This window comes from Rutidosis leptorrhynchoides, chromosome 3 (assembly GCF_046630445.1).
Source record: "Rutidosis leptorrhynchoides isolate AG116_Rl617_1_P2 chromosome 3, CSIRO_AGI_Rlap_v1, whole genome shotgun sequence".
Lineage (NCBI taxonomy): Eukaryota > Viridiplantae > Streptophyta > Magnoliopsida > Asterales > Asteraceae > Rutidosis > Rutidosis leptorrhynchoides.
Window position 1 is genome coordinate 313065368 of NC_092335.1, and position 20550 is coordinate 313085917.

Below are 20550 nucleotides of genomic sequence, written 5' to 3' on the forward strand. Positions count from 1 at the left end.
ATTGTAACTAGTTATTGTTGATGTTGGTGGGTTTAGGGTTGGTTAATGATTTAACCATGTTTAAGTTTTGTATGTAGTGTGTAATCTCTAGTATTAGTGATTCTAGTAGTGTTGAAACTCTTTTGGGTATGTTTGGTTGATTAACTTTGACTAGAGTCAAAGATTAGGGTTTGGTGATGATTATGACTCAATTGTCGATTTAATAAGGTTTATAAACTTAAAATGGATTAAGTTGAAGTATAAAACCAAGTTAAATATGTTTTGGTGTCAAAACTCGCTAATGGCGCGATGTTGACTCCTTTGGGTCAAAATTAGGGTTTAAGTGCCATTTTGGGCAAGATAGGTGTTTAACACCTATGATTGGGTCTAATTGGCGTATTAGGACCATTCTCACTTGTGTTAGTGATTATTGGTTAGTTTGGGCACGGTTTGTGCTTGGAAGTGCATTTGGGTCGAAATTGCACTAGTTGTCAATTTGGGTTGATTTGTAAATCCACCCTAATAGTGCTGTTGTGTTTGTGATAATGGAATAGGTACATTCCATCGGTGTGTTGCGGATTATTCGGTAGCATTTCTTCAAGGCGACAAGGTGAGTGGAATATTTATACATGTATGTATGTGGTTTATTTACTCGTACGCGATGTGGGCCTTTGGTGCCACATCGTGAGTATTGGCGTTATATGATGGGATGGGAACTACAAGTCGGTAGTGTCTCGACAGGTGATTCACAAGTCGGTGACACCCTATAGTGTTCACAAGTCGGTGACACTTAGTGGCGCTTCACAAGTCGGTGATGTCACATGGCATTCACAAGTCGGTGACCCATATGTATTGATGGGGGTTCACAAGTCGGTGATACCCTTGGGTGATTCACAAGTCGGTGACACCCTATAGTGTTCACAAGTCAGTGACACTTAGTGGCGCTTCACAAGTCGGTGATGTCACATTGCGTTCACAAGTCGGTGACCCATAGATATTGGTGGGTAGTTCACAAGTCGGTGACACCCTTTGATGAGTCACAAGTCGGTGACAACATACGAGTGAGACTCGACGTTATTGGTCGTCTACAAGTCGGTAGTGCCATAGCGAGGAACGGTTTGTTATATTTATGCATTATTGTGATTTAGTATATTATTGTGGCGATTTATATACTAACGTTGTTGCTAGTCGTATGTTTGGTGTTGCTAGCTCGTTTATGCATTTTGTTTGCATGGTATTGTAAGTGGATGCCTGTAGGTAAATTACATATGTATATGTATAAGTATTGCATTCACTAAGCGTTAGCTTACCCTCTCGTTGTTGACTTTTTTTATAGATTGCATGGATGCGGAGGCTCGAGTAAGCGGGGACTAGTGGACTTGCGTAGTTACTTTAGAAGGCTTGCTTTTGGATTTATTAGGATTGGGTAGCGTATCCCCAATCGCCATGCTGGGCCTTTATTTTGTATTACAAATCATGTGGTTGAAAACTTGTATTTTCGTACGAAAGTCGTAGAACGGCCGATATGGGCTCGGTCTTCGTAAAACTAATTTTATTAATGGGATGTGTTAGTTCTACATATATTAATGTATGGTTAAAAGCGTTTTGTCTAAATACGTCGGGAAGTGGTCAAACATTTTCGCACTTCATGACTTTTTGGACAGGCCAGTTTGGCGCGTCGCGCAGCCATATGGCGCGCCGCGCCATATGCTGTTCCAGCAAATTTTTTTTTTTATTATTGATATTTCCGCGTGATCGTTTGTATTACGGGTTGGGATGTTACATGTTCTAGTCAATTTTTGGTTTTGTAAGTGTACATGTACTTGTATAGGCTTTCTAATATTAAATCCTAAGATGTTTACTTGTATGTTTAGGGTTTTGGAAGTAAGCTAAAGTTAGGTTACAATCAAAATAGGTTAAGGTTGATAGAAATGGTTAAGTTCAAGGAATTCAAGACTAGTTGTGAAAATGAAGAAGTGTAGAAAAGTTTCTATCTTATGAACAAATGTTCAAATGAAATTATCTCAAGTCATTATTCTAAATACTTAGTTAACAAGTTTATTTATTAAATTAATATATACATAAATGTATAATTTTCAACTTTAGGGTTTATGGTAATGAATTAGGGTTCATAGTAGTGAACTAGGGTTTATGATGATAAGTTAGGGTTTATAATTTTATGCAAATATGTAAAGTAATACCCAATCAAATAAAGCTTAAAATGCATCCTTAGGGCTATACAAACCCTAAAATAAACCAATACATAGATTAATAAATTTACTCGTCATGTCGAAAAAGGTAACTTAAAGAAATCAACTAGACAACTTAAGTCGAAAAGTTAGAGTTGTGACATTACCTACCCGTTAAGAAAAATTTCGTCCTCGAAATTTAGGAGGTACTTTGATTGTCGAATAAATGGGGATATTTCTGCCTTATATGATCCTCACGTTCCCATGTGAACTCTGGACCTCTCCTGGCATTCCAACGAACATTAACAATCAGAATCCTACTATGCATCAATGTTTTTACCTCACGATCTAATACCTCTACTGGCTCCTCAACAAAATGCAACTTGTCATCGATACTTAATTCTTCTAAAGGAATCACTAAATTCTCATCTGACAAACACTTTTTCAAGTTCGAAACATGGAAAGCATTATGAATACCACTAAGCTCCTGTGGCAGTTTCAATCTATATGCAACTGAACCAATTCTTTCAATAACCTCAAAAGGTCCTACATATCTTGGGCTCAGCTTTCCTCGCTTTCCAATCCTTATTACTCCTTTCCATGGAGAAACTTTTAGCATAACTTTGTCACCCACTTAAAATTCAAAAAATTTCCTTCAGACATCGGCATAACTCTTTTGCCTATTTCTCGCTATCTTTAGTCTTTCTTGAATCTGAAAGATCTTCTCGGTTGTCTCTTGGATAATCTCGGATCCTGTCAATTGTGAATCACCAATCTCATTCCAACACAATGGTGATCTACATTTCCTTCCATACAAAGCTTCAAATGGAGCAGCCTTTATACTTGAGTGATAACTATTGTTATACGAGAACTCAGCTAAAGGTAAATACTGATCCCAGCCACTTCCAAAATCAATTACACATGCTCGGAGCATGTGTTCAAATGTCAGAATAGTTCTCTCACTCTGCCCATCTGTTTGGGGATGATAAGCCGTACTCATATCCAGACGAGTACCTAGGGCTTTTTGTAAAGATTGCCAAAATCTTGAGTAAATCTGCTATCTCGGTCAGAGATAATAGAAATTGAAACTCCATGTCTAGAGACAATCTCCTTGATATACAAATCCGCCAACCTTGCCATCTTGTTGGTTTCTTTCATAGGTAAGAAATGTGCAGATTTCGTAAGTCGATCCACTATTACCCAAATAGTGTCATAACCCTTCGCAGTCTTCAGAAACTTTGTAATGAAATCCATCGTAATTCCTTCCCATTTCCATTCGGGAATCTCAGGTTGCTGGAATAACACTGATGGTTTCTGATTCTCGGCCTTGACCTTTGAACATGTGAAACACTTTCCAACATAAGTTGCAATCTCAGCCTTCATGTTTGGCCACCAATAGAATTCCTTTAAGTCATGGTACATTTTCCCAGACCCTGGATGAATTGAATATCTCGTCTTGTGTGCTTCATCCATCACAAGTTCTCTCAATCCACCAATCTTTGGAATCCAAATTCTGTTTGCAAAATATCGGGTTCTGTTACTCTTAACTTCAAAGTTCTTATCCTTCTCACTAATTCCTTCCTTCTTCACGTTCTCTTCCTTCATAGCTTTCGATTGTGCATTTTGAATACGAGACGCAAGGTTTGTCTGAATAGTCATATTTAATGACCTAACTCTCAGAGGTTTAACCCTTTCTTTGCGACTCAGTGCATCAGCTACGATGTTCGCTTTCCCTGGATGATATCGAATATCACAATCATAATCCCCTATAAGCTCCACCCAACATCTTTGTCGCATGTTTAACTATTTCTGATTGAAAATATGCTGAAGGTTTTTATGATCAGTGTATATGGTACACTTGGTCCCATATAGATAATGTCTCCATATTTTCAATGCAAATACGACGGCTCCTAACTCCAAATCATGGGTTGTATAATTCTGCTCATGGTTCTTCAGTTGACGAGATGCATACGCAATGACCTTCTGTCGTTGCATTAAAACACATCCTAACCCTTGGCTAGACACATCACAATAAACTAGAAAATCTTCATTTCCTTCAGGTAGTGATAGTATAGGTGCGGTTGTCAACTTTTGTTTCAGCAATTGAAAAGCAGATTCCTGTGCTGAGGACCATTCAAATTTCTTATCCTTGTGTGTTAACACAGTCAACGGTCTTGCTATCTTAGAGAAATTCTGAATAAATCTTCTATAATATCCAGCAAGTCCTAGAAATTGACGAATTTGAGACGGGTTCTTGGGTACTTCCCAATTCTTAATAGCCTCAATCTTGGTAGGATCAACGTAAATGCCTTCTCTATCAACCACATGACCCAAAAATTGGACTAAATCGAGCCAAAAACCACACTTTGAAAATTTAGCATATAACTGCTCTTTTTCCAAATGTTGTAAAACTAATCTCAAATGTTGCTCGTGCTCTTCTTTATTCTTGGAGTAGATCAAAATATCATCGATAAATACTATGATGAATTTATCTAGATACGGCTTACATACCCTGTTCATCAGATCCATAAATACTGCAGGAGCATTGGTTAAACCAAACGGCATTACCAAAAATTTATAATGGCCATAGGGCGTTCTGAATCTGTCTTAGGAACATCGTCCTCTTTGACTCTTAATTGATGGTACCCTGATCTGAGATCGATCTTAGAATAAACACTTGACCCTTGCAATTGGTCAAATAGATCATCTATCCTTGGTAACGGGTAACAATTCTTGACTGTAAGCTTATTAAGCTCTCGATAGTCAATGCACATTCTGAAAGATCCATCCTTCTTCTTGACAAACAAGATTGGAGCACCCCACGGAGAAACACTAGGTCGAATAAATCCTTTATCTAACAATTCTTAGAGTTGATTGGATAGTTCCTGCAATTCTAAAGGAGCTAATCAATAAGGCAATTTGGCAACTAGTGCGGCTCCGGGAACTAAATCAATCTGGAATTCAACTTGTCTATGCGGAGGTAATCCTAGCAAATCTTCTGGGAATACTTGAGGAAACTCATGAACAACTGGAACATCTTCTAATCCAACTTCTTTGGTTTTGAGTTCTTTCACGTGATCGAGAATGGAAGGATATCCCTTCTTTAGATATCTTTGAGCTCTCATACAAGAAATAATATTAAAGTTTACCTTACTCTTATCTCCTTGGATGACTAAGTTCTCACCATTCTCAAGAGGTATACGGATAGACTTTTCTGCATAATTAATATCCACATGGTTCTTAGATAACCAGTCCATACCAATAACAACATTGAAACTTTCTAACTCAACGGGCAATAAATCAACTTCGAACAGATTGTTTGACAAATTTAAGGCACAACCTCGCATAATCTTATCTACTTTTATCAACTTACCGTTTGCCAATTCTACAGCATATCTAGTGTCTAAGGCAGTTAAAGGCCTATTTATCACAACACTAAAATCCTTAGCTATAAAACTTTTATCAGTACCGGTATCAAATAAAATAGATGATAAATGATTATCGATGAGGAACGTACCTGTGACTAACTCTGGGTCTTCACGAGCTTCCTTCATGGTAATATGAAAAGCTCGGCCCTTAGCCATTTCACCCTTCTTAATCTTAGGACATTCTTTCTTGAAATGCCCTGCTTGACCACATCCAAAGCAAACATTCTGATTGTTTTTATTGTTCTTATCACTTCCTGATAAATGAACTTTATAATCCTTTAAAAGATGTCCCTGCTTCTTGCATCGCTCATAGACTATAGTACACACACCGAAATGATGTTTCGTGCATCTGCTGCAATAGGGTTTCTTTCTTGCATACTTGCTATTTGAACTCTCCACCTTAGCAGGTCCTTGTTTCTTAGGATTGCCTTCTTGGTTTCCATCCCACTTACGCTTCTCAGTCGTAACCTTCACATCCGTCTTAGCATTGATTGTTTGACGTCGCACTACTTGCGCCATTAAATCATGCGCCATACGAATAGCACTCTGAATCATTTCTGGTTTTGATGACAGTGCATTACCTTGAATGTCTTCTGACAAACCCCAAATATATCTCTCAACTCTCTTATATTCGGGAGTGACCATGGTTGGGCACATTAAAGCTAACTCAAGAAATCGATTAGAATATCCTGAGATATCTGTTCCTTGTATCTTTAAGTTCCACAACTCAATTTATAGCCTCTGAATCTCATTCCTTGGGCAATACTCATCGATCATCTACTTCTTGAATTCTTCCCATGGCGTATTATATGCAACATCAATACCCACAGACTTGGCAAAAGAATTACACCAAGTTAAGGCTCCATCCAAGAGAGTACATGATGCGAACTTCACTCGATCATTGTCTGCGCACTCACTGATTTGAAATACTGATTCTAGTTTTTCAAGCCATCTCATTAACCCTACGAGTCCTTCTGTTCCTGAAAAACTCTAGGGCTTGCAACCCATAAATGCCTCGTAATTGCATCGTTGCTGAACGTTTGTCACTTCGGGTCTCCTTTCGTTCGCGGCATTTGCTGCACATCCTGCTTCAGCGTTAGCAACTGCTTCAGCTACTCTTTGAGTTACCATCTCCTCAATTTGAGCAGCACTCATTCCCGTGTTTGGATTTCTCTTCGGAGGCATTTTCTAACTACAGACAATTCAAATATCGAGATATTATAAGTAACATATATATAATTGTTCATAATATGAAATTGAACTCAAGTGATCATAATATAAAAGTTATCAATTAAGATAGGCTTTTCAATATTACAAAATTTGGGTATCTAACCTACCCGTTAGTTCGTTTCATACATATAAACAACTAATACATTAATTACTTAACATATAATATCCGAATTATGAACATCTAAGAGTGTAAGCTAGAAAATCAACACTCCTAATCACAAACGTTGAGTCTAAGGTGGTGCAATGGTGTTAATCACCGAAATCACTTCGTTCAAACGGATGTTCAAACAAGTAACTTGCTCCGCAAGATCATGATTCCTAGCCGATAAATCATCAACACGATGCTTCAACAACTCAATCTCCTCCTGCTGTGTACACTGAACACCCTCGATCTCGTTAAAACGAGAATAGTTACCATCCTGATTCTCCTGAACATACAAATAATCAACCGTCCCTTGAAGTCGTTCAATGCGTCTCTCATGCCTAAACATCCTAGCAAACAAGGTATAAATCGTGTCCTGTTGTGTTTGACCCATTAATTCATCCCTGCCGTTAATGGTCGGAGGCACATTATGTTCATGATAAGGGGTTCCTTCTTGTTGGTTCCATCTACCTAAAATTTCCCTAACCCAGATCCATATTTGCCAGAATGGTCGATACATCTCAAACTCGTTCCTATTAGAGTTATCGTCTGAATCATCACTAACAATGATAGGTGCAGTCACGGTGTTGGATCCCATAGAACTAGACGAAGCCATCTTAACATACACAACATATAAAAGTTAGCCTATAGAATTTTCGACGAGTAAAAGTAATAATATATGACTCGAAAAAAAAATAGAGACCGGAAAAAGTTTGACTCGGTTTGTAACAACCCGACTTTTTCCGTTTACTATAGTTAATTATCCGTTAAGTATTTAACGGTGGTTACTTAGACTTGTGTGTTTAATAGAATTAAATACATACTTATTAGGAAAATTCTTGAATTAATATGTTATATTAATTTACGATCTTATTTCGGTTAGCGAAATAACTAGAAAACGTTACGATTAAGTTTATCGTCTAGAAAGCTTTTCAGTTTACAGAACTCAGAAAAATGACACAATAAATATTTTCGACGATTATTGACTTTAAGAAAATTATTTTTAATTTATTATTTATTTAATGGATTAAACTCGGTGATTGCGTTTCAACGACTAGTTAACGTTCCGGAGACCCGGTACGGTTAACAGCACTCGAAACGGACCACGCGCATACAAGAAAATAACGAAACGAATGGTATTTCACTTTTAATTATTATTTTATGTAATTATTATATTTTAAGAACACTTTTAGTTATTTATAAGTTTTAAGAATTTAAAAAGCGTAGAAGTCGCTAGAACGCTCGTTTAACGATCTAGTTTGCGTTTTCGGCCAACGACACCAAACAGGCTACACTATAAATGTGTCAACTAGTTAATATTAGCCCAAAGACTCCCTTTTTCCAGCCCTTGGTCGAAATCCACTAGAGGTGGGCTTCTCTTGCTTTAATTTGGACCTTATTGTTAATTAAACCTTACTTTGGACCCAAGCTTTAGCCCTTAAACACCTAATTTATCAAAAACACATTCATTATCCCTCCCCTACCCTAGAGCCATGACTTTGATCAGCTCCAAACCCCTAAAACATGTCACCATCTTCATCTCCATCAATCACCTTCAAAAATTGCTTGTTTGCTTGAACCTTCAACACGAAAGTGCTTCCTTTGATCGTCTTCTACATGCTAGTATCAATTGATTGTATTTATAAGGTATAATTGAAAACCCTAATTGTTTTAGATCTGATTTTAGTTCAATTACATAGTGTAATCAAGTCTAGTGCTCAATTGATGATGTTTTGTGTTATCGTTTATCGTTTAATTGATCAATTGTTGTTGTTGCATGAAAAATGAAGTTGAATCTTTTGAATCTGATTATATGAGTTTATGTACTGATCATATAATGTATCTAGATGGATATATCTCGAAAAATTAATAAATTTGGACTTTGGATTTGCATGATTTCGTTACCGGATGCTTAAATTATGATTAATCAAAGTTTTGTTAGGGTTTCACATGTAATCCGAATTTTCTGAGTTGCATGCTTTGTGTTTTAGCTTATGAAATATATTCTACTGTATTCCTTGTGAAAATTTATGCAATTTAGACTAAATTTTTGCATCGAAAGGTTATGTAATGCTCCCGATATGATAAAACGAAGATTTGATTGGTAAAGTATGCTAAATCCGTTTTTAAGTTCACATAAAAATTTCTAGAACGAACTAGGAACTAGGAATCTATTTAGACTTTGATCTTCTAGAATATGTTATTAGACGTGTTCCTTGACATGTTTCATTTGTATGCGAACTTGCAAAAACGTGATTTGCCATGAGATATATGCTCGTCTACGTGATGTGTCTGGTTGATGATTAAAAACTGATGAATCTTTAAAGATTTGCAAAACTGTACGAATTGGCTAAAGAAATGTTTCTGATTATTTTATCACTAAAACTTTGAGATGTTTTGAGATGACTCCAATTGGCCGTTCATCAAAATCTATTTTCTATATTTTATGAAAAATATTTAAAAACTGATGCGCGGGCACAAATTTCTGTAACGAACTATGAATTGACCCTTTCTGATATTGGAATTCTAATTATCGTATGAGGCTTTAGCTAGACTTTTTGGAATAAATTTTAAGTATAGTTATGATCTGGAGTTGTTCATAATTTCATGAGTTATTTGCTATTAGCTATAGTTGTATCTTCTTACGACGTACGAATTTCTAAGGTATGCGCTAAGAAGCGGAAAATGCGATTTGCTAAACTACGAGCTATAACATGTTATATGACCTAGGTTTGACTTATTGATCATGTTTGCATGACCTACTGAGATGTTTGACTTTAGTTGACCACTTTGACCAAGTTGACTTTTGGTTTGACTTTGGTTGACTTGCTTGGATTAGTTGACTTTTACTTGTTCTTTGAGTCAGTCTGTGCACTAGGACTTTGCGTACACTATGGGTTGACGAAGTTTGACCTATTAGTGTATACTTAAGATGATTTACTTGAATAGGATGCATTGTTCAGTCGAGAGTTTCGACAACCGTACGTTTTGCTAAGAAATTACAAGTGCTTTTGCTAAGGTGAGTCTACAGTCCCTTTTTCAACAATATTTTTGGGATGAGATACATGCTACTTTTGAAACTATTTCTTAAACTGTTTTTACAACTATATTACATATTAGGAACGCGTAACTTACCAAGGATATACATATGAGTTCAGATCAAAAATCCCTTAGCTTGATTATATTAGTTACTTTGTAAGCTCGACTTATAGAGATGGTACCGTTAGGTTTGACAAACCTCACCGCAACGTTAAACAGGTGCTTATGTAGTTGTAACACGTATACTTGATTGGTGTATCGCCAGTATAGGGTAAACTAAAGATGTGTGCTCGGCTTACGCAAAGGTTAAAGCTTTATAATCAAGTGCTCATGATAAGTGTATATTATTACGAAGCTTTTCAGAAATCTCGTGGCCTAACTTACGATGAATGTTACTTAAATATGATATTTACAAAGTTAATACTAGACATGGTAATGTCTACAATAGATGAAACGAAAAGAACTTTTTGATGTCACTCACAGTTGAAACTTGACATCTTACAAACAGTTTATTACTTAGCATTTGCTATATGCAAACTTTTGAGATTAAACCTTAGCGGTATATTCAGATAAACGATTTTGAGAAATGATTTTTGACAAACGATTTATGGAAAATGTTTTATGAAACATACGAGAACTATTTACTCAAACCTGTAGATTCACTCAACTTTATGTTGATCCATTTTGCATGTTTTATCTCAGGTATTAGTTGCTTCCGCTGTAGAACACTGTTGTCATGTAGAAGTCAAGTCAAGCATTGGGACCAGAGTTAATACGCCGTTAGTAGATTCTGACGGGGTATTACACGGTTATAGACGGGACACACTAATGCAATCCTAGTTGGTCAGGTCTAGACAAACTATTTCTGTCCACATTCTCGATAACCCAAGCTCTGATACCATGTCTGTCACGACCCCCGTCTCGATTTCCCAAGACGTGGTGTGAACTTCAACATAGTGTCCCAGGTTATAGTCAACATAGCAGCGGAAACATAAATGTTATTACATCACGGTCTCTGTTTTTAGTTTTGGTACATCGTAGTTACAAAATACAAGTACAGACATAGTACAAATACAAATACATCATAATCTAGCCTATCAATACTAGATTTAACAAAAGACATTTTTAAAACTTCCACGATGCCCGACCTGAAAGTGCTTCCAAAGGTTAAGTACCTGAGATAAATACTTAAAAACATCAATATAAATATTGGTGAGTTCATAGGTTTAGTTACAATGCATAAGTTAATGGACATCAAGATTTCATGTTTAGAACAGTTAAAAGTTATTCTAGTTCATGAGCTTTCGATATCAAACGTTAACGTAAAAGTACCCAAAAACAAGCGTCACTTAAGGTCTAAGTGCAAGTGGTCGAAGGTTATGCATCTGATAGCCTATAAGGCCTATCCTGATGTGAGGAGTCATCCTTAAATAGATCTATTCATAATATTCGCGTTTACCAAACCGGTAATTAACGATATCAAAATCGGGCTTTCTAAAATGACCTTTGTTACTCAACATAGAATATAGTTGTAAGTACTTGATTCCAATATGTAAAACAATAGACAAGTATTATCTCATCCCAAAAGTATAAAAAATGATTAAAAATGGGACTACAAACTCACAAGTAAAGCGCTACGGAACGTTCACGGTAAATGGTTAGATTGTGTTCGGTGTTCCGGGCTTGAGACCTAATGAAATTTTAATAGGTCAGAGGTCTTACAATTTAATATAGTACTTATTTAAGGTTTAAGATCAATCTCTTAAGTAATCTTACATATCCAAATCGATTCTTGGTTTCAAAATTTACTAGTTCATAGTTTTAGAAAAATATTGTTTGTTCAGAAATTTCCGGGTTGTCACATAATATTTATATATTTAGTGTTGTAGTTTATATAGAATTTGAACTAAATTCCAATATATATTTTATTTATATATTATCTTAAATTATGTATTATATATATTTATTTTGTATATATATAATAAAAATGTTAATATGTTTTTATTATATAATTATAGGTAATATTAATATAATTATAGTATATGTAATAAGTATATATTTTTATGTTCAAACTCTTTATTTGTTTTAATATAATAATAATACTAATAATAATAATAATAATGATAATGATAATTTTAATAAATATAGTAGTTTAATAATAATGAAAATTTTAATAATAATTATACCACTAATAATATTCTTAATGATAATACTAATACTAATGTTAATAATAAAAATAATAATCTTAAAATCATGTTAATACTAATGATAATAATAATACTAATTATAATACTAATAATATTAATAATGATAATAAGAATATTAGTAATAATAATAATAACAACAATTATAATAATAATTAAATCATGATTTTTCTACTAATAATAATAATGATAATAATATTATAAACATGATAATAATCCTAATATTAATGATAATAATAATAAATTCCATTATTTTGATGATGATAATAATAATAATAATAATAATAATAATAATAATAATAATAATAATAATAATAATAATAATAATAACAATAATCTATATATATATATATATATATATATATATATAAATTGAGTCTTGGAAAATTAAATAGGCCTTAATAAATATGGTTAACTCCACCAAATTAACCATTCTCTTTGTAAAATTTACCCTTCATCTTTATTATTTACTTATAGTTGAAAATATAAAATTAAATTATTAAATTGATCAAATTTAAGATATTAAATTATATTATTAAAGTATAATTTATTAAATTGAGTCTCAATAGAGTTCCATAGTAGTAAATGTGATAAAACTATGATTTACCCCTTACATGGTTATTTGATGATTTATCCCATATATTAAATTGTAAATAAAGGTAAAACTTTATGGTAAACAATTGAGCCTCATGGTAGGTAAAAATATATAAATGTGATTTACCTGAGCCAGTCTTTACTTTTGGGTTGACACTCATTGTAGTGGTTAATCTTCTACCATTATTAATTGAAGTTTACACATTCATAGTTTCACCAAGAATGTACCGTTAGAAAGACTTTTGAATTGCTATGTAATAAAAGATACTTCGATACATATTAATAATAACAATTGAAAGATAATCTCAAACCAGCTCTTAAGCTTTGTCATATATATATATATATATTGATAATAACATTATCTTTCTATTAATTTTGATGTAAATGTAAATAATGATAATGATTCTTTTTCATGCATGGTATACGTATCATCTCAAGGTTTTAAAATGGGTTTATGGCATTCCAAACGTTGTAAGTTACTTTTACACTATCCATATAAAAAACATATGGACTCCTCCATACAACTCAACTTTCACTAAAAAAATAAAATTATCACTTATAATGTAGGGTATCATGTGAATTTTTATTTTGTTTCTCTAGATAGTATTTAATTTGTTAATTCATGCTCTCCAATATCTTCATTTACATTTACAAAGTTCATATTTGCTCTCGATCTTTTTCATAGACTAGTGAAGTACCTCATTTTATGTACAAAGTTATTTGTATACTGTAATTTACTAAGAGAACTTTATGGTATTTCATGATGTTTGTTTCTTAAGTATATATATTTACTTTATACTTTATGTAATATTTAATCATATTTGTTTTAATTGTATAGGTTGTTCAACTCTCAGCGAAGTGTCTATGAGAGAAATATATACATAATGGTGATTTTTGATGATAATAAATAGATCTTTGAATGCTTTGGATGGAACTGGGCTACAAATATTATGTGTTTCAAACCGTCTCGCCATTCAATTATTGAGTTAACAAATTCTTACGTATGGTTACAACAATTATTAATTTGTTAATTTATTTATATTTATTTTATATTTCATCGATTTGGATTTTGATTGATGTAAAGATAATGTAATTATCCATTAGTCCATTACGTACATACTTATTAAATGATCAATTATACTCTATTACTCTTTTAACTTTGTTTGTTTCTATATATTGTTTAGTTTGTTCTATTATCTTCATTGATATTTATGAAGTTCATATTGCTTCTCAAATCTTCGTTGTGATAGAATGAAGTACCTCATTTTATAGGTAAGTCATGTGAGTTTTAATTTTGTTTGTTTTTATTTATTGTTTAGTTTGTTAATTCATATTGGTTTTCAAATCTTTTTTGTGATAGAATGAGGTACCTCATTTAATAAGTAATTTTCCTTTCTTCTTTTTTTTTTTTTTTACTATTTCATGTTTGTATTTGATAATTTTGAACTTTACTAATCAACTTTAAGGTATTTGATTATGTTATTCTTGAGTATGTATAATCTATATTTGCAATAGATAACTTTTTATCTTATTTCATATAATTATTTATGTCGTTCAATATTAATGAAAGGGTAAAACATTGTTTTTATTATTTACAGTTTCATATTTTTAGTTTACAATTACAATAGAATAGAATATGTTGTGTCATGTATACTTATTTAACTCAAATACAAGTTGTTGGAAATTATATGATGTTTATTAAAACATCATTATTAAACTGTATGGTAATATAATGATGTTTTAATAATTGTATGGTAAAAAGAGTTTTGCTCATAATAATGATGTTTTAACTCTATAAACACGTATAACAATTTTTATCATGGGTAATATTAAATATCAACTATCTTATATATACTAACATAAAGATTAAGTATACGGGGAATTAATATGGTTTACTAAATGATTCTCCATACAATAAAATAAGTTATGATGATATAGTAATAATTAATGAGATTTACCTCACCATAAGTTATGGTAAAAAGTAGAAATATTATTAATTAGTATAACTTATCTATCTGCATTATTTCTACGAATTTATATAGTCATAAACCTTTAATGAAGTGTAAAGATGCATCTTTTCAATTTCTTACATTTATTTCAATTTTATAATGGAAATTCGTGTTAAAGATAATAAACAAATAACTTATCGTATATGTACTTTTTATGATTATCTTTTCATAGAAGCAAGCATGTTTTTCATTTTCTTGGATATTAATCTCATAACTGCATGTAAGAAACGTTGCTTACTACGTGCAACGTACGGGCATTTACCCCCAGTAATAATAATAATAATAATAATAATAATAATAATAATAATAATAATAATAATAATAATAATAATAATAATAATAATAATAATAATAATAATAATAATAATAATAATAATAATAATAATAATAATAAAACTACCTTAAAGTAACAAGTTCCCAAAAAAATGCCATTGCTCGGGCTCGAACCCGAGACCTCTCGCTAACCAAACACACCCTAACCATCTGAGCTAATCTGTTTATCTGATTTAACCCAGATTAAAATTCATATAACTCTTCTATCAGTCTGTTCTTCTTCCATCAAGATCAAGATCATCAAGATCATAATCATCTCTGTAATCATAATCATCATCATCACGAGTCATCATCATATGCGTAAACATCTTTCTTTCTCATCATCTCATCATCTTCATTAACTATCATCACCATGATCCACATCATCATCGTATTTGTATATCATCATCATGCATACTTACATCATCATCATAATATAATCATCATTTTCATTTGATATATTCCATCATCATTCATGGTTTCGTAACAGAAAAAACAATAGCAGCAAGTTTTCATGGTGTTCACAAGTGGGTTTCGATATACACAAGTGGGTGTTAGGTGACAAAAAGAAACAGTAGCAGTAATATAGCAGTGGTGGAGATTGGCGGATGGAATGGTGGAAGGTGTTGCAAGGTGGTGGTGGGTGAGGTGATATCCGATGTTGGTGATTGTGTAGTGGTGGTGAGGATTGTTCTTGGTGGTGATAGGTGGCCGATGGTGTAGCTAGGGTGGCGGTGGAAGTGAAGTGAATGGGTGACGGTTGTTATGATGGTCGTGATTGGTGATTGAAGGTATATGTGAAGGTGATGGTAAGTATTGTTTTTCGAGTATGTGTGTAAATATATAGAGAAAGAGATGTGTATGTATGCATATCGTGGATGTATATATATACATCTATATCAATTGTTTTGTGGAGAAGTCAAAAAAAGGAGAACAGTAAAATCCAACTAGTAAAATCCAACTAGCAGTCGAAGATTTTGTATTATGTCGAAATGCATGCACAATGAGAAAGATGCGTTTGTTTGTGTGGGTCCACGACAAAGACAAAAGAAAAAGCAACTCACATAATTTGTGTTAGTGGGTTTGGTTGTAACCAATATAGAAATAAGAAATAGAAACATTAGATGGTGGTGGTGGTCATGTATATGTGCTTATATAATATTAAGTGGGTGTCATTTGAATCACAAAACTTTAAATGATTTGTAGAAGAGGGAGAGAGAATTGAAGTGGTTGATTTACTTGTTTAAATGAAAAGTTAAGATAGAAAGGTGATTGTATGCTAGTGTTTGGATAACCGAATTATATATAAAGATATTAGATATAGATATATGTATATGATAGCAATCAAAAACAGTGGTTAAATGTGCAAGTGGAGTTTTTGTGTGGTTGTTCTTTAACCAACAACAAAAGAAAGAAAATAAAAAACGGAAGATGTAATTATATATAATATAAAATATAAAGGAAATAGATACAATAATGATTGTAATAATAAAGACGTTAATTAGGGAGTTGCCTTTATCATTATCACGAGTGAATGAAACTGATACTAAAATTCACGGGTTTAACTTTTTCATAAAAAAAATATGTCGCTACCTTTAAGATAGTGACAACCCGTATAAGGCCAAATCAATAATCAATAAATTGAAATGATATTTATATGGAAATAGTACGTTGTCTGATTTGTTTTACATATCACTTTGTAGTATAAAATTGTAAGTGTAAAACTTCATTAATGTGTTTCAAGTTCTTAATTTATATATATATATATATATATATATATATATATATATATTACGGTTCGTGAATTGTCAAGAATGGTTGAGGTTAAATGAATGTATGAAAACAGTTAAAAAATTTTGAGATTCAACTTTACAGACTTTGCTTATCGTGTCGAAAATATTAAATCATAAAGAGAATTTGATTCAAAATAAGTCGAAATTTTCCGGGTCGTGACATAATTGATCAAGGTACATGTTATTATTGTAGTTAAAACTTGATATTCCTGATATTGCTGAAGGGTGGATCTTGAGATCATTAGGGAAGAAGGTAAAGAATTGGAGGGCAAGATTAAAAAAGCAATACTATGATCCAACTTTATCACTCCAAGAACAGTATAATTCTAGGTCTTCACAAGTCTAAGAGGATCATTGGAAAAGACTTGTAAGGTACTGGAATAGAAGAAGCAGCAAGTTATGCAATTGTTATCCTACCACATCTTATATATTACTTATATCAATGTATTGTCGTTTAATAGACATCAATTTCCTACCTCGGGAAGTTAGTGAAAAACCAAATCGAACCGGGCGAAGAAGAAGCTGATGCAACTCACTGGAAAAAAGAGTTATGCACATGTTCGAGAAGAGATGAAGGTAATTAATTAAAGGAGAAAAAGTTATTTTATGATAATTTGTGGATATCATTTATTGTTAAACCAATTTTAATTTAATTGAAACAGGCAAATAATAATGGTCAAGAACCAAGCCATTTTGAAATGTTTGAAAAGTGTTTCTCTAATAACGGAAATACAAATTGTTTGGAAGCTAAAGATGCCATTGTAAGTAACATTGTTACTAGTGTCATTTTTTTTTACTGAATGATTTTACTCATGTGTAATATTTCTGTTACGCTGATAAAACTGATTTAACATCTGGATTTTGTCTTACGATGTTTATTATGCTTAATACAACATGAAATGAATGAACTTAAAAAGAACAGTCCACCTGGTACAAGCGATGCGCCTGGGCCAGATGACATTTTCTCGAAGGTAAAAGGAAAAGATAAATATGGCAATGTTGACCGATACGGCTTAGGTGTCTGGGAAACTAATCTATAGGGTGTAACACCATATCATGTTGCTTACACACGAGAGAATAAAATGTTGAAATCAAAGATCGTGGAATTAGAGGTGGAAAGAGCACAACAGAATCGAGAAAGAATTGGTCCAATAGTGATTCAACTATTTCCCAAGTTACCTCACCAGTCGTTGAACCTCCACGTTTACGGGTATGTTTATGTTATAAAAAACTTTGTCTTCTCAATGTTAACAAATACTCCGTATATTTTAACTCTTATTTGCTGTAAAATGATATTTAACTTTAGTCTGACATATATCTGAGGAGCATTCACGAGCCGTTTGACATAGTAGCAAGATGATGGGTTTTGAGTTTAGATCCAAAAGAGGTGGTGGGAGGGAAAGAGATTGGTACAAGATATTGTTCGGTTAATCCTCAGGTGGTAATTCAAAAAGAAGAAGAGCTGGTTAGGCTGTATGGATGTATGGACACAATTATTGAAGCTATAGGCACGCCTATTGCATGGCCAAGAAATTTTGTCGAAGTATGACCTTCTTAAAGTGTACTTTTTTAATTATAAGTTATATTAACGCGAAGGTTTAAAATTAACATATGAAATATATATATATATATATATATATATATATATATATATATATATATATATATATATATATATATATATATATATATATATATATATATATATATATATATATATATATATATAGGTAGTACCTCTTGATTAAGAAGTTTCCTTCATGATCGATCTGTTCGTTCTTAGGATTCATGTGTTTACTTCTTTATTATTATCTCCAAATGTTACTAGACTTTTATATTTGATTTTTGTAACTATGTTTACTTCTAGATGAATCATATCTGAGATTCTGAGTTTGCTATTAAATAAAAATCAGTTTTTGGATGTCAATTTCATTTATAGAATTTGTTTGTTTTAATTATAATTTTATGATCATGCCCATGATTATTTTATATTTATCATGACCATTACAGCTGATTTAGGCGACCCTAAAAATTAGTTACATAATTTTACTTTGAGAATTAAGGACCCATTATAAAGGTCCTACTATATGTTTTTAGGACCTATTTGTATTGTAAATATTTATATTATAAGACCCTAAAAAGGGTTTCATAATCTTAGTTGAAATATTAGGACCCTTTTAATGGATCCTAATATATGTTTTATGACCCATTTATATTGTAAATAATTATATTATAGGACCCTAAAAAGGGTATCATCATCTTCATTAGGATATTAGGACCTTCATTAACAGTCTTAACATGTGCTTTTTAGGACCTTTTTGTGTGTTTTAGGACCCCATTGAAAGGTCGCAATATAGAATTTAGGACTCTATTCGTGCGGTTCTTAATTATTTTATAGGACCCTATTCATGGGTTTCATAAACTTACTTTAGGACCCTATTTGTGTGGTCCTTAATGATATTATAGGACCGTTATTTATGGGTTTCATAAATTAATTAGAACCCTTTTTAAGAATCCTAATATGTTTTTTAGGATCCTTAAATAAAATCCTTATATGTTTTAAAATAATAGAAGTCACATTATATGACCCTATGATAAGGTCCTAATATGTTTATGGGACCCTTCTTATGGGTCCTTAATGATATTATAGAACCCTTATTCATGGGTTTCATAAACATTTTTCAGCTATTATAACCCCTTTTAAAGATCCTGATATGTTTTTTATGACCCTTAAATAAAGTCCTTATATGTTTTAAAATACTAGAAGTCACATTATATGATCCTATAATAAGGTCCTAATATGTTCATGGGACCCTTCCTAAGGGTCCTTAATGATATTATAGAACCCTTATTCACGGGTTTCATAAACTTTGTTCAGCTATTAGGACCCTTTTTAAAGATCCTAATATATTTTTTAGGACCCTTAAATAAAGTACTTATATGTTTTAATATATTAGATGTCACATTATATGACCCTATAATAAGGTCCTAATATGTTCATGGGACCTTTTGTAAGGGTTCTAATACATTTTTTAAAACCCTTTTGTAATAAGGTCCTAATATGTTGTTAGGACCCTTATTAGTCTTTTGGGACGCCACCCTGGGAGAACCCTTTCGTAAAGGGTCCTATCAGCTCAAAGGTCCTATTAGAATACATAATAGGACCTTTTTGGGGTCCTAAAAGGTCATTTTTCTTGTAGTGTCCATTAGTGAATAGCACTTTGATATTATTATTGATGAAACATGACTAAAAACTTCGAAATAAACAGATTCAACTCACACAATGGCGAAATTAGTGAATCAAACCCTCTAGTGAATGAGAAATTGATGTGTGCAGCGGTGTATACGAAATAGTTATTATTTTTACTACGAAAAACGATACAAATAACACAAGTTTTAATTATTTATTTACAGATGGGATATACCTAAACCTTGCTATAACACTATAGGCAGTGTACCTAATCGTAAAGTAGTATAGTTTTTAGTAAGTCCGGTTCGTTCCACAGGGAGATGGCTTATTTCACACTATATTTTAATTAACTATAATTGTACAAAATATATATAATTATATATAATAATATATAAAAGGAGGTTTACCGTTTAATGACCGGTTTGTTGGTTTTATATTTTA